The 12,188-nt window shown below is 41.4% G+C and overlaps 1 non-coding gene across 1 annotated transcript; it reads left to right on the forward strand.

The window, feature by feature from the left end:
- Window positions 1–11,870: 11,870 nt before the first annotated feature.
- LOC120087467 lies at window positions 11,871–11,974 on the forward strand. The gene has a single exon (XR_005484608.1). It is a non-coding gene; the product is annotated as a small nucleolar RNA R71 (small nucleolar RNA).
- The last annotated feature ends 214 nt before the right edge of the window (window positions 11,975–12,188 follow it).

Genomic DNA, 12,188 nt, shown 5'->3' on the forward strand with positions numbered 1-12,188 from the left:
ACGGGCACAATGTGACAGAGATGGGGTGGTCAGTTTGTCTTGAGCCTTAATCGCAAGCGGTGACTTGGTTTATTGCAAAATAGAGTGAAAATCTCCTTTTCTTCCATCGTAATGATGTTAGTGGGTGTAATTGCGATAATTCATAATTATTGTATTTCTAAGCTAATTTTCATACAATTGGCGCATATTTATCCTCTTTTGGCCGCAATATCTAGATAAGGCAGTATAAATAACTTGTATTTCTACAAGTTATCACACCCCCAAATTTAGATATATACTTGTCCTCAAGCATATCTTCTACTAAGGTAATAAAGCTCAAATCCTATCCTATATTTCTGCGTCAATTGATTGCTCTGAATGTTATACTTAGGCACATTACTTAACATCGCAATTTCTTCCTATCCTTGTTAATTCTTAACAAGCCCTACTTTATTCTTCTATATAACAAAGCTCTACTCAAATATGCTTTTCTAGTTTTTCAAAATAGAATGTTTATCTCTTCCTGTCAAAACAACTTGATATATCTCAATACAGTGGTCAAGACTTTTGCGTCATTTACTAAAGACTGTTGGTCATGGTTACACTCTTTGTTTTGGCTTGTTCCCACGGATGTCATGCGAACGTCCAACTACGATTGTATATTCAGAGGAGTTGTCTCTTGCATTCTTTTATATATATATATATATATATTTTTCTTTTCTTTTCTTTTCTTTTTCATTTTCATGCTGCGTTGATCTTGAAAACCACCTTCGTTTTGGCTTGCTCCTATGGGTGTCATATAAACATCCAACTACGAGCAGGCTCCTTTCACAACTAAACTCTTATCAGGTTGGGAACATTTTTAAAGATTTTTCCTTGCGCTAACATTGGAGTTTTGCATAAGAATTTATTTTTTTTAACAGAAAATGAACGCATTTTCTTAAATACTGCATATTCTTGATCTTATCTGCTCAGACCTTCCTCACCCCCAAATTTAAAGATGAGAAAGGTCCTCATTGCGTTATTTGGATAGACTAGACAAACACTTAGAAGAAAAATTTAAAAAGAAGGTTTGAGCAGAACTTTGAAAGATAAAAGGTAAAGTACTGCTAAACTAAGAATTAACTAAGTGTTAGTCTGAATTTACAAAGTATGGGAAATATTTCTAAGTATAAACATATATTACATCATAGCAACACAATGAAGAACAGAAAAATAAAAGATTGAGAATATCGCAAGTATTGACAAAGGATGATAAAGAAAAAGGCACAGGTAAAAAGTGGAGTGAATATGTACTCATTGTATTGAATATTAACAAAATATACAATTAATTACAAATGAGCGCAATACGAAATTTTGTTGCCTGTACAAGTCAAATAATTTGATTAACTGATAAAAGAATAAATTGAAAATTTCTTTCAAATTTGATTCAGAACGGTGCACGATTTAAAAATCACACCATGCTTCCATTAAACGCAGACACGTATTTGCTGAGGATGGGCAACACACATGTACTCCCGCAACACGCCCCTTAACCAGACACATTTATGGAGGATACCTCAACATAGTGCATTTAGCTAAAGATGGGCAAAGAGCACATAAGCGCGCAACACACCCCTCAACGCAATGCATTTGGGTGTAATGGACGCCAGGTGTCTCTTGTTAACATACAATGCTCCCATCATCGCTTTTTATACCCGTATTTATTTTTCTTCTTGATTCATCAGAAATGAAAATCAAAGAGGATTTTGCGGTGTTTAATGATTAATCATTCACAAGAATTTACGAACGGCGCTACTAAATTAAAGAAATGGAAATACGTATGACATTAAATTGTCAAAGACACAAAAAGCTTTAACGGCTAATTCTAATAAGTAGTAAATAGAGGAATTTAGAGAGTGGTAAAAGAAAGCTGTAAAGAAGGCAAGTAAACATAGGTAGGCGTGCTGATTGGAAGAAGTTCTTAGAATTACTGCAATCGCTTCCCCTGCAAGCGGTTTAATCCTGCTTGCCCAAATCAATGGTGTCCATGCGTCGTTCGAATCGCCTCCATAGTAAGGCTTAATCCGTTGACCATTGACTTTAAATGCGTTGTTCCCGTCTAAGTTGTTAGTTCCACTACGCCGTGAGGAAAGATCGTCTTGATTCGAAATGGCCAGACCAGCGAGACTTCAACTTTCCTGGGAACAATCGCAAACAGTGGGTTAAATAATAATACCTGTTGACCTTCGACGAATGTTCGGTCATTTATGCGGTCGTCATGCCATTTCTTGGTTTTTTCCTTGTAAATCTTGGCATTTTCATAGGCGTCTCTTCGCTATTCGACCAGTTGGTTCAATTGCAGCTTTTGGACTTTCCCCACGCTTGCTAAATCAAACTTCAGCTTTTTACATGCCCACATTGCTTTATGTTCCAACTCGAGCGGTAGATGACAAGCTTTTCCAAAGACCAGGGCATACGAGGACATGCCAATTGGTGTCTTATAGGCAGTCATGTATGCCCACAGTGCTTCATCAAGCTTAGGTGACCAATCCTTCCTGGAAGTATTGACTACCTTCTCCAAGATAGTTTTGATCTCTCTGTTAGATATCTCCGCCTGCCCATTAGTCTATGGGTGATATGCAGTCATAACTCGATGACTGACGTTGAATTTAGTCAACAGGTTGGCAATTATGCAGTTGATAAAGTGAGAGCCCTCATTGCTGATTAAGGCCCGTGGCGTCCCATATCGAGCAAAAATGTTCTTCTTCAGAAACTTTGCCACTGTGGCCACATCATTCTTGGCACATGCGATGGCCTCAACCCATTTTGATACATAGTCAACCACGACTAGAATATAGTGATGACCTTCGGATGGTGGAAACGGGCCCATGAAGTCAATTCCCCAAACATCAAATAATTCCACCTCTAAGATTGACGTCAGTGGCATTTCATTCCTTTTTGACATATTCCCTATTCTCTGACATCTGTCGCATTGCACAACATGGGCATGGGCATCCTTAAATAATGTTGGCCAGAAGTAGCCACACTGTAGGACATTTGTTGCGATCCGCTGCCCCCCAAAATGTCCTCCATATGGAGACTCATGACAAAGCTCTAAAATATGCTTGACTTCATGCTCAGGAATGCATCGATGTAATATATGATCAGGTCCCTGTCGATATAGGAATGGGTCATCCTAGAAATAGAATTTGGCATCATGTCTTAGCTTTTTCTTCTGCTGGTAAGTGTAGTCATCTAGTACTTGACCGCAAACGATGAAGTTCACTATGTTCACATACCAGGGAACATTAATGTCTACTGTCATCAGCAACTCATCGGGGAATCTTTCCTCAATATCTTTTTCTATCCCTTGAACCTCACAATTCTCCAATCTTGACAAATGATTGGCGACATGGTTCTCGGTGCCCTTCCCGTCTTTAATCTCTAGGTCAAATTCTTGCAGGAGCAACACCCATCGTATAAGCCTTGGTTTTGCATCCTTCTTTGTCATCAAATACTTGATCGCAGAGTGATCCGTATACACCACAACGGTTGTTTCGATTAAGTGCTATCGGAATTTCTCCAGTGCAAACACCACTGCGAGCATTTTCTTCTCTGTGGTTGTATAGTTCTCCTGCACATCATTCAATGTTTTACTTGCATAATAAATAGGATGCAATACCTTATCCTTAAACTGACTCAAAACTGCACCCACTGCATATCCGCTAGCATCGCACATCAACGCAAATGGTTGCGTCCAATCCGGTGCAATCAAAATAGGTGCGGTGATGAGTGCATCTTTCAATGTGTTGAATGCTTTGGTGCACACGTCATCAAAATTATATTCTCGGTCAGCTTCAAAGAGTGCACTTAGGGGCCTTGCAATTTGAGAGAAGTTGCGAATAAATCTTCTGTAAAACCCAGCGTGTCCCAGAAAGCTCCTAAATGTTTTTACGTTCATTGGTGGAGGTAACTTGGAAATTGCGTCGATCTTTGCCTGATCAACTTCCAATCCTGCTTTAGAGATTTTGTGACCCAGAACTATTCCTTCCTCCACCATAAAATGGCATTTTTCCCAATTCAGAACAAGATTTGTAGTCATGCATCTCTTCAAGACCTTTTCCAAGTTAGATAAACAGGAGTCATAGTTATTGTCGAAGACTGAGAAATCATCCATGAATACCTCGGCTGACTCCTCCAAGTAATATGAGAATATTGCCATCATGCATCATTGGAAAGTGCCTAGCACATTGTAGAGTCCAAATGGCATGCGACGGAATGCGAACGTGCCGAAGGGGCACGTGAAAGTTGTCTTATCTTGGTTCTCCGGTGAAATTGCTATTTGGTTGTACCCTGAATAGCCGTCAAGAAAATAGAAGAATTCATCCCCACAAGTCTTTCTAACATCTTGTCAATGAACGGGAGTGGGAAATGGTCCTTTTTAGTGGCCAAATTCATCTTGCGATAATCCATGCAAATTCTCCACCCTGTAGTCGTTCTTGTGGGAATTAATTCATTTTTGTCATTAGTGATGACTGTCATCCCTTCTTTCTTTGGAACACACTACACTGGGCTCACCCAACTGCTATCAGATATCGAGTAGATGATACCTGCATCCAGCCACTTTTTACTATTTCTTTCTTCACGACCTCCCTCATGGCAGGGTACAAGTGACGTTGCCTTTCAACAGATCTAGTCTTTTCTCCTTCCAGAAGAATCTTGTGCATTCAATATGAGGGACTGATTCCTCGAATGTCTGCCAAGCTCCATCCCAAGGCCTTTGCGTTATTCTTTAGGATCTGTATGAGGGCATCTTCTTTCTCCTTCTTCAGCGATGCAGAAATGATAACCGGTAATGTGTCGTTACTTCCTCAGTAAGCATACTTTAGGTGCACGGGCAACGACTTTAACTCTAGCACAGGTGGTTCTTCCAAAGATGGCTTAATGCATTGTGATGTCCGTTCAGATAACTTGAGCGGTTCAAAATTTGATTCAATATGAATTGCGGCGCAATCTTCCTCCAACATTGTATCGATTTCAAAATCTCCTTCCTCCAGCTCCTTTAAGGGTTCGTGCCAAGGTTCTTCCCGCAGTTCCTCAATGTATTGGCAATTTTCCACATCACCTGGGCACTTCAACGCATTAAATACGTTGTATTTTACTTCTTGATCGTCGACCCTGATGGTCAATTCTCCTTTTTGCACATCGATCAGTGCTCACCCTGTTGCGAGGAATGGGCGACCCAAGATGATAGGGATTTCTTTATTAGCTTCGTAATCCAATATGACAAAGTCTGTCGGGAAGATAAAATTGTCCACTTGCACGAGAACATCCTCTATCTTGCCCTCAGAAAGCTTTATCGATCTATCGGCCAACTGTATTGTGATAGTGGTTGGTCTCGCGTTGCCGATATCCAGCTTCTTAAAAATTAACAGGGGCATTAGATTTATGCTTACCCCTAGATCGCACAGCGTGTTCCCGACCGTCTTCCCTCCTATCGTGCAGGGCAATGTGAAACTCCCAGGATCCTTCATTTTAGTGAGGAGATTGTTTTGGAACAGCGCACTGCATTCATATGTAAACGCAATGGTTTCACTTTCCCCGATCTTTCTTTTATTTGCAAGAATATCCTTGAGAAATTTTACATAAGTCAACATCTGCTCTAGTGCTTCTATCAAGGGAATGTTAATGTGTAGCTGTCGGAGAATGTCCAGAAACCTCTGAAATTGCTTGCTATCATCTTTCTTCTTCAGCCTGGACGGGAAATGTGGAGGATCCAGCCGTATTTCCTGTTCACTTGGCTGTTTGCTGAGGTCTTGTGCTTGCTGCGCTTCATTAGTTGGAGGTTGAGTTGTTTTAGAGTTCATGTCTTGAGAAGCTTCATCTTTTGTAGACGAACTTACTTTAGAACTGGTACTTTTTCCAATATTAGTTGACTGGTCATCATCAACAGTCAAATCGACTAGTGTTGTTGTCGCATCTGGTACTGATGGCATAGGGGCTGTTATTTTGCCACTCCTCAATGTCACTGCATGACATTGTTCTTTCCCTCGTGGCCCCTGTGCTTTTGAACTGCTATGCTTCGTACCAGGCACTTTCTTCTTTAATTCCCTTATAAGCTGACCTATCTGCTCTTCTAATTCTTTAAGGGTGTCAGCTTGTGATTGTCTCATTGCCTCGCTCTTTTAAATATAGTGTTTTAACGACGTCTCCAGAGACGAGGTACTGCAAGAGGTATCATATAGGGATGGTTGGTTACAGGGTGGTATACCGTGAGCATTACTTAGGCTGTGGTCCGGATTAATGAAGACAAGAGGGTTGCCTCGATCCCATTGATAACTATACTGATAGAAACTATGGCTCTCCTGATTGTGATTCCCATCCCAACCTAAAGTTGGGTGATCCCACCAACCAGGGTTATAGCTGTTGCCAAATGATTCATCGTAGACAGCATATACTGGTTGTTGATTCCATGGGCAGAACTCTAATGGATGTTCCTCTCCACATTGGACGCAATTCATTGCAGCCACGAGGAGCAATCGCATCTAACTTTGCATTGGATCCCTGAGAAAGAGTTCTCTGCTGGTTAGCCATCGTCTGGAGAAGTGAGGTCATTGTGGTCATCTGATCGATCAGTGCGCTCTTTTGTATCGATTGACTCATCGGCACTTTCTACTCTTTCTTGTTCCAGACCTCTTACCTCAAGCCCGGTATCGAATCCACCCATCAGAATACGTGAGATGCGATCCAATATGTTTTTTGCTTTCGTATATGATTGGTTCATCAGGCTCCTTCTGCAGAGGCAATCGACAACTGCTTGCATTGATTGGTTTAAGCCATTGTAAAATGTTTCCATTAAAATATTATCGGGAATCTCGATAATGCAGACAATTCTTCACTAACTGCCGGAGATCGCACCCAGGCGGTGCCTGCAAGGTTTGTAACCATTTGTTCAAATTCAAAACATCCCTCATGTCTCCTTGCATTAATGGATGGAGGAAAGATCTACATGAATCTATCAACCAACTGCTCCCAAACCATTAATCTCGTCTGGCTCTAACGCTTGAGCCCACCTCTTGGCTTCATCCCGTAGTGTGTACGGGAACAGATATAGTTTAAGACCTTCTTGAGTTACACCAGGCATGGAGAATGCACTGCACATGTCTATAAAATTCGTCAAATGAGCATGTGGGTCTTCTCCTTGTAATCCTCCAAATTAACCTACATTCTGAATCATCTGTAGCATAATAGGTTTTATTTCAAAGCTTACATTCCCCTCAACCATGGGTCTTGAAATTCCTGGTGAGAAATTATAAAAATATGGTGCCGCATATTCCCTCATAGGGATGTTCTGGTCAACAGCAAGAAAAACTGGATCTTGCGCTGGCAAATTTTCCCTTTGGTTTCCTGCAGATGCCACATTCTCATCAGCCATGCTTCTTCACCGATTAATTTGGCCCTGATGAACTTTTGCATGAAAGATACACTTGATCTCTGGGTCCACTTAGAATTACCAGATCACTCCAGCACTCATAAGCCGTCAGAATGCTCTCCGCGTTAAATAGTCAGTACAAAGATATCTTCACTTCTGCTCTCATAGGTGAAGATACCGTCTAGCATGCCTTAGCTAAATGCAATCATCTCTTTAACACAGGTTAAGTACTCGTTTAATTCATATTAACTACCAGGGGATTAAGAACACTTCATGGAGAAAGAGATAAACGGAGGAATGGAAATAGATAGAGAAGTGGTGATGAAAACATTCGAGACATTCAATATATCTATTTAGCGTCTGATATATGGTGTGTGAATGAAGAGATAGAGAAGATGAAATACAATGATGAAAAGAGATAGAAAACAGATACAAACAAGCACCAACGTCTCGACACCGATTTGGATGGAGATTTGCTTGTCGGTAAGGATGGATCGTGTGGAAGGACGAGCTTCCCTCTCAGGCTTGCTCAACCGGTAGCAGGGATTAAGTAAAGAGCTTTGCCACGGGGATCTGGCAGAATAACACTGAGACTCACCTCTCGGCCTTGTCTCTTCTTCTTCTCAGATTTCTTCAGTTTAACACTCAACTCATCCTTTTTCTCAATATACTAGCAGCAATTAGCCCCATATCAAGTAACATATTTTTCTATGAATTCTATGGGGGTTTTTATAGGTGAAGATCTTTGACTCTGGCCTTGTAGACCCCACTTTTTTTTATGAAAATTCTGGAGATAGAGGGATATTTATTCCTTCTATTATGCAATCAGACCGTCAAATCTGCATAACCGTTAGTTGTACACGTGTCACCATCCTCCACTTTTGCGTAGCTCAGCTGCATCTTTCGATCAGGTGTTCGCATGTAGTGTTGTTTTTATTACCGCATGCGGTTGAAAGTCAGCTCTGGATCGACTGTCGCATTACGCCATCATTGTGTTAATCGTCTTTTCATTGTTAATTGATGGGTGCAATGTGATAGAGATGGGTGGTCGGTTTGTCTTGAGCCTTGATCGCAAGCGGTGACTTGGTTTCCTGCAAAACAGAGTGAAAATCTTCTTTTCTTCCATCGTAATGATGTTAGTGAGTGTAATAGCGATAATTTCATATAATGGGCGTATATTTGTCCTCTTTTGGCCGCAATATCTAGATAAGGCAGTATAAATAACTTGTATTTCTACAAGTTATCATCAGCCACCTGATTCTCAATTCTCTTTCTGTTCTGAATATCAATATCAAATTCCTGTAACAGCAGCACCCATCTTATTAATCTTGCCTTTGCATCCTTTTTACTCATCAAGAACTTTATGGCTGAGTGATCGGTATAAATGGTGGCTGACGCACCAACTAAATAAGATCTAAACTTCTCGATGCCAAACACTACAGCTAACATTTCTTTTTTAGTGGTGGTGTAGTGATTCTGAGAGTCATTCGTTGTTTTAGATGGTAAGAGATGGGATGTATCAAATTTCCCTTCTTCTGCCCTAACATTGTTCCTATTGTCACATCACTCGCATCGCACATGAGAAAAAATGCTGCGTCCAATCTGATGCTATTAGTACCGGAGCTATGGTCAACGCATATTTCAATGTCTCAAACGCGTTAGAGCAGTCTTCATTGAAATCGTAGGGCTGGTTTGCCTCTAGTAATCCGCTCAAAGGTCGCGCAATTTGAGAGAATCCTCTAACGAACCTTCGATAGAAGCCAACATGCCCTAGAAAACTTCGTAGAGCTTTAACATTTGATGGTGGTGGAAGTTCAGCTATGACATCTATCTTGGCTTCATCTACTTCCAACCCAGCTTTAGATACTTTGTGGCCTAAGATAATTCCTTCAGTCACCATGAAGTGACATTTTTCCCAATTCAGCACAAGGTTTGTTTCCTCGCATCGAGTGAGGACGACCTTCAAATTATCTAGGCATGATTGGAATGAGTCTCCAAAGACTGAGAAATCGTCCATGAAGACTTCAACGGTCTTTTCTAAGAAGTCAGAGAAGATAGCCGTCATATACCTTTGGAATGTTTCAGGTGCATTACATAGCCCAAAGGGCATGCGTCTGAACGCAAATGTTCCAAAGGGACAAGTAAATGTTGTCTTCTTCTGATCTTCTAGGTCAATCAAAATCTGGTTATAACCAGAGTATCCATCAAGAAAGCAATAAAATTCTTTGCCCGCAAGTCTGTCAAGCATTTGGTCAATGAAAGGAAGGGGGAAATGGTCTTTCTTAGTTGCCGCATTGAGCTTCCTGTAATACATACAGATGCGCCAGCCTGTGACAGTCCTCGAAGGTATGAGTTCATTATTGTTGTTGACTATCATCGTTGTTCTCCCTTTCTTGGGAACACATTGGACTGGGCTTACCCAACTACTGTCGGATATAGGATAGATCACTCCCGCGTCCAACCATTTTAAAATTTATTTCTTGACCATTTCTTTCATTATGGGGTTCAACCTTCTTTGAGGCTCAATCGATCCCGACTTCCCTTCTTCCAGCCTGATCTTATGCATGCAATATGGCTGATGCCACAAATATTCGCTAGCGTCCAGCCTTTTGCACGCATGTGCTTTTTTAGCATCTGCAAGAGAGATTGCTCATTAGGCTCAATGAGATTCGCGGGAATGATCATAGCTAAAGTTTGTTTGTTCCAAGGAAGGCATATTTCAAGTGACTAGGTAACGGTTTCAACTTGAGTTCTGGTGGTTCCTCAAGTGATGGACGCGTTGGTTTTGTCCGCCACTCACTCAGATTTAGCGGCTCTGGTTCTTTCAGGTTCTCCTCCAATGCGAGGACCTCGCATACATGGGTCACTTCTTCTTCAGGCAACTCTATACTGTTTAGTTGACAATCTTCACTATCCGAGAACTTTAATGCGTTTAATACATTAAACTTCACCTCTTGATTGTCTACGCACATAGTTAATTCTCCTTTATGCACGTTGATTAAAACTTTCCTAGTATCTAAGAAGGGGCATCTAAGGATAATTGGTACCTCCCCATCTGCTTCATAGTCCAAGATAATAAAGTCTGTTGGGAATATGAAGTTGTCAACCTTTACCAGAACGTCTTCAATCTTTCCTTCAGGGTACTTGATTGTTCTGTCAGCGAGCTGAAGAGTAGCAGAAGTGGATTGTGCTTCGCCAATTCCCAGTTTCTTAAAGATTGAGAGTGGCATGAGATTAATACTGGCTCCCAAGTCGTACAACGCATGTCCTACATCCAACCCTCCTATCAAGCATGGGACTGTGAAGCTCCCAGGGTCCTTCTGTTTCTTGGGTAGACTGTTGCTTATTAACTCATTGCACTCCTGCGTTAGCGTGATTACTTCTGTCTCACTAACTCTTCTTTTCTTTGTCAAAATGTTCTTAATTTTTTTTACATATTTTGACATTTGCTCCAGGGCCTCTATAAGGGGAATGTTGATATGCAATTGCCTTAGGAGCTCAAGAAAGCACTTGAATTGTTGTTCATCATTCTTCTTCATCAGATGTCTAGGGAATGGTGAGTTCAGCGGCACCGCAGGTTTTCCCGCGTTAAACGTACTTGATTCTGAATGGCTTGTGGTCTCAGGCGTTTTTTCTTCTTAATCTTCTACTGCCATTGGACGTGTGTTGCATTCTTTTGAAGGACTGTTGTTTCTCGGATTCATTCTTCTTTCTTCAAGAGCTTTTCCACTTCACAATGTCACCGCGTGACATTGCTCCTTTCCATTGTTGTTCCCAGGTGTTTCAGTGTTTCTAGGTAGAACTTCAGGCTGCCTGTTCTTCAACTCGCTCGTTATCTGCCCTACCTGTATTTCTAGGTTTCTGATAGACGACACCTGGCTTTTCAGCAACGTGCCATTCTAGGCTATGTACTCCTTTAATAGGTTCTCAAGCGAAGATCCTGAGCTCGACATCTATCCTCTTCTATTAAAGGGTTGTTGGTGTGGCTGATGCGTTAGTTGAAATGCAGGCGGTGGTCCTTGCCTTTGCTGTTGGTTCGCCCCTAGGTGGTGCTCCTGATGATTTCCTCTGACTGGGGATTTTGTAGGCAATCCGCATAGGAGTGAAGATCTCCACAGCCCATACACCTAACCATGGGCTGCCTAAATGCTTCTACCTGATTCACCTTCTACTGATTTGATGCATTTCTTAGTGATATGTTCTGCAAAAGGCTGGTCATCGTAGCCACTTGTGCAGAAAGTGTGGCTATTGCGTTGGAATCGATAGAATTAACATTCTGAGATCTCTTCTTCCTGTCAGCTCTTCCATCATACGTATCATCCACCTATTCCATGTTGTGCTTAGCAATGCAGTCTAATATCTCCTTAGCCTCAGTGTAAGATTTATCCATAATTCCACTAGTTGTCGTTGCGTTGGCTGCCATCTGTGATGCTCTATTCAATCCACCATAAAAGTCTCCATTTGGATAGTTAGTGGTAATCCATGATTCGGGCAATTTTTTACCAATCCTTTAAAATGCTCCCATGCGGCACTTAAGGGTTCAGCTTCTTCTTGTTCAAAGTTCATAATCTCTCGATGCCTCCTTGCGTTGGTGGTAGGTGAGAAGTATTTTTGCATAAATTTCTCCACCAACTTCTCTCAGGCGGTGATTTCACCCATCTCCAATGAGCTTACCCATTGTTTTGCGTCATCACGCAAAGAATAGGGGAACAAAGACAGCCTGGTCGCCTCTGGGATGATTCCAGGAATCACAAATGAGTTACACGTTTCCAGGAAACGCTTCATGTGGGCGTGA

Source organism: Benincasa hispida, chromosome 9 (genome assembly GCF_009727055.1).
Source record: "Benincasa hispida cultivar B227 chromosome 9, ASM972705v1, whole genome shotgun sequence".
Taxonomy (NCBI): Eukaryota; Viridiplantae; Streptophyta; class Magnoliopsida; order Cucurbitales; family Cucurbitaceae; genus Benincasa; species Benincasa hispida.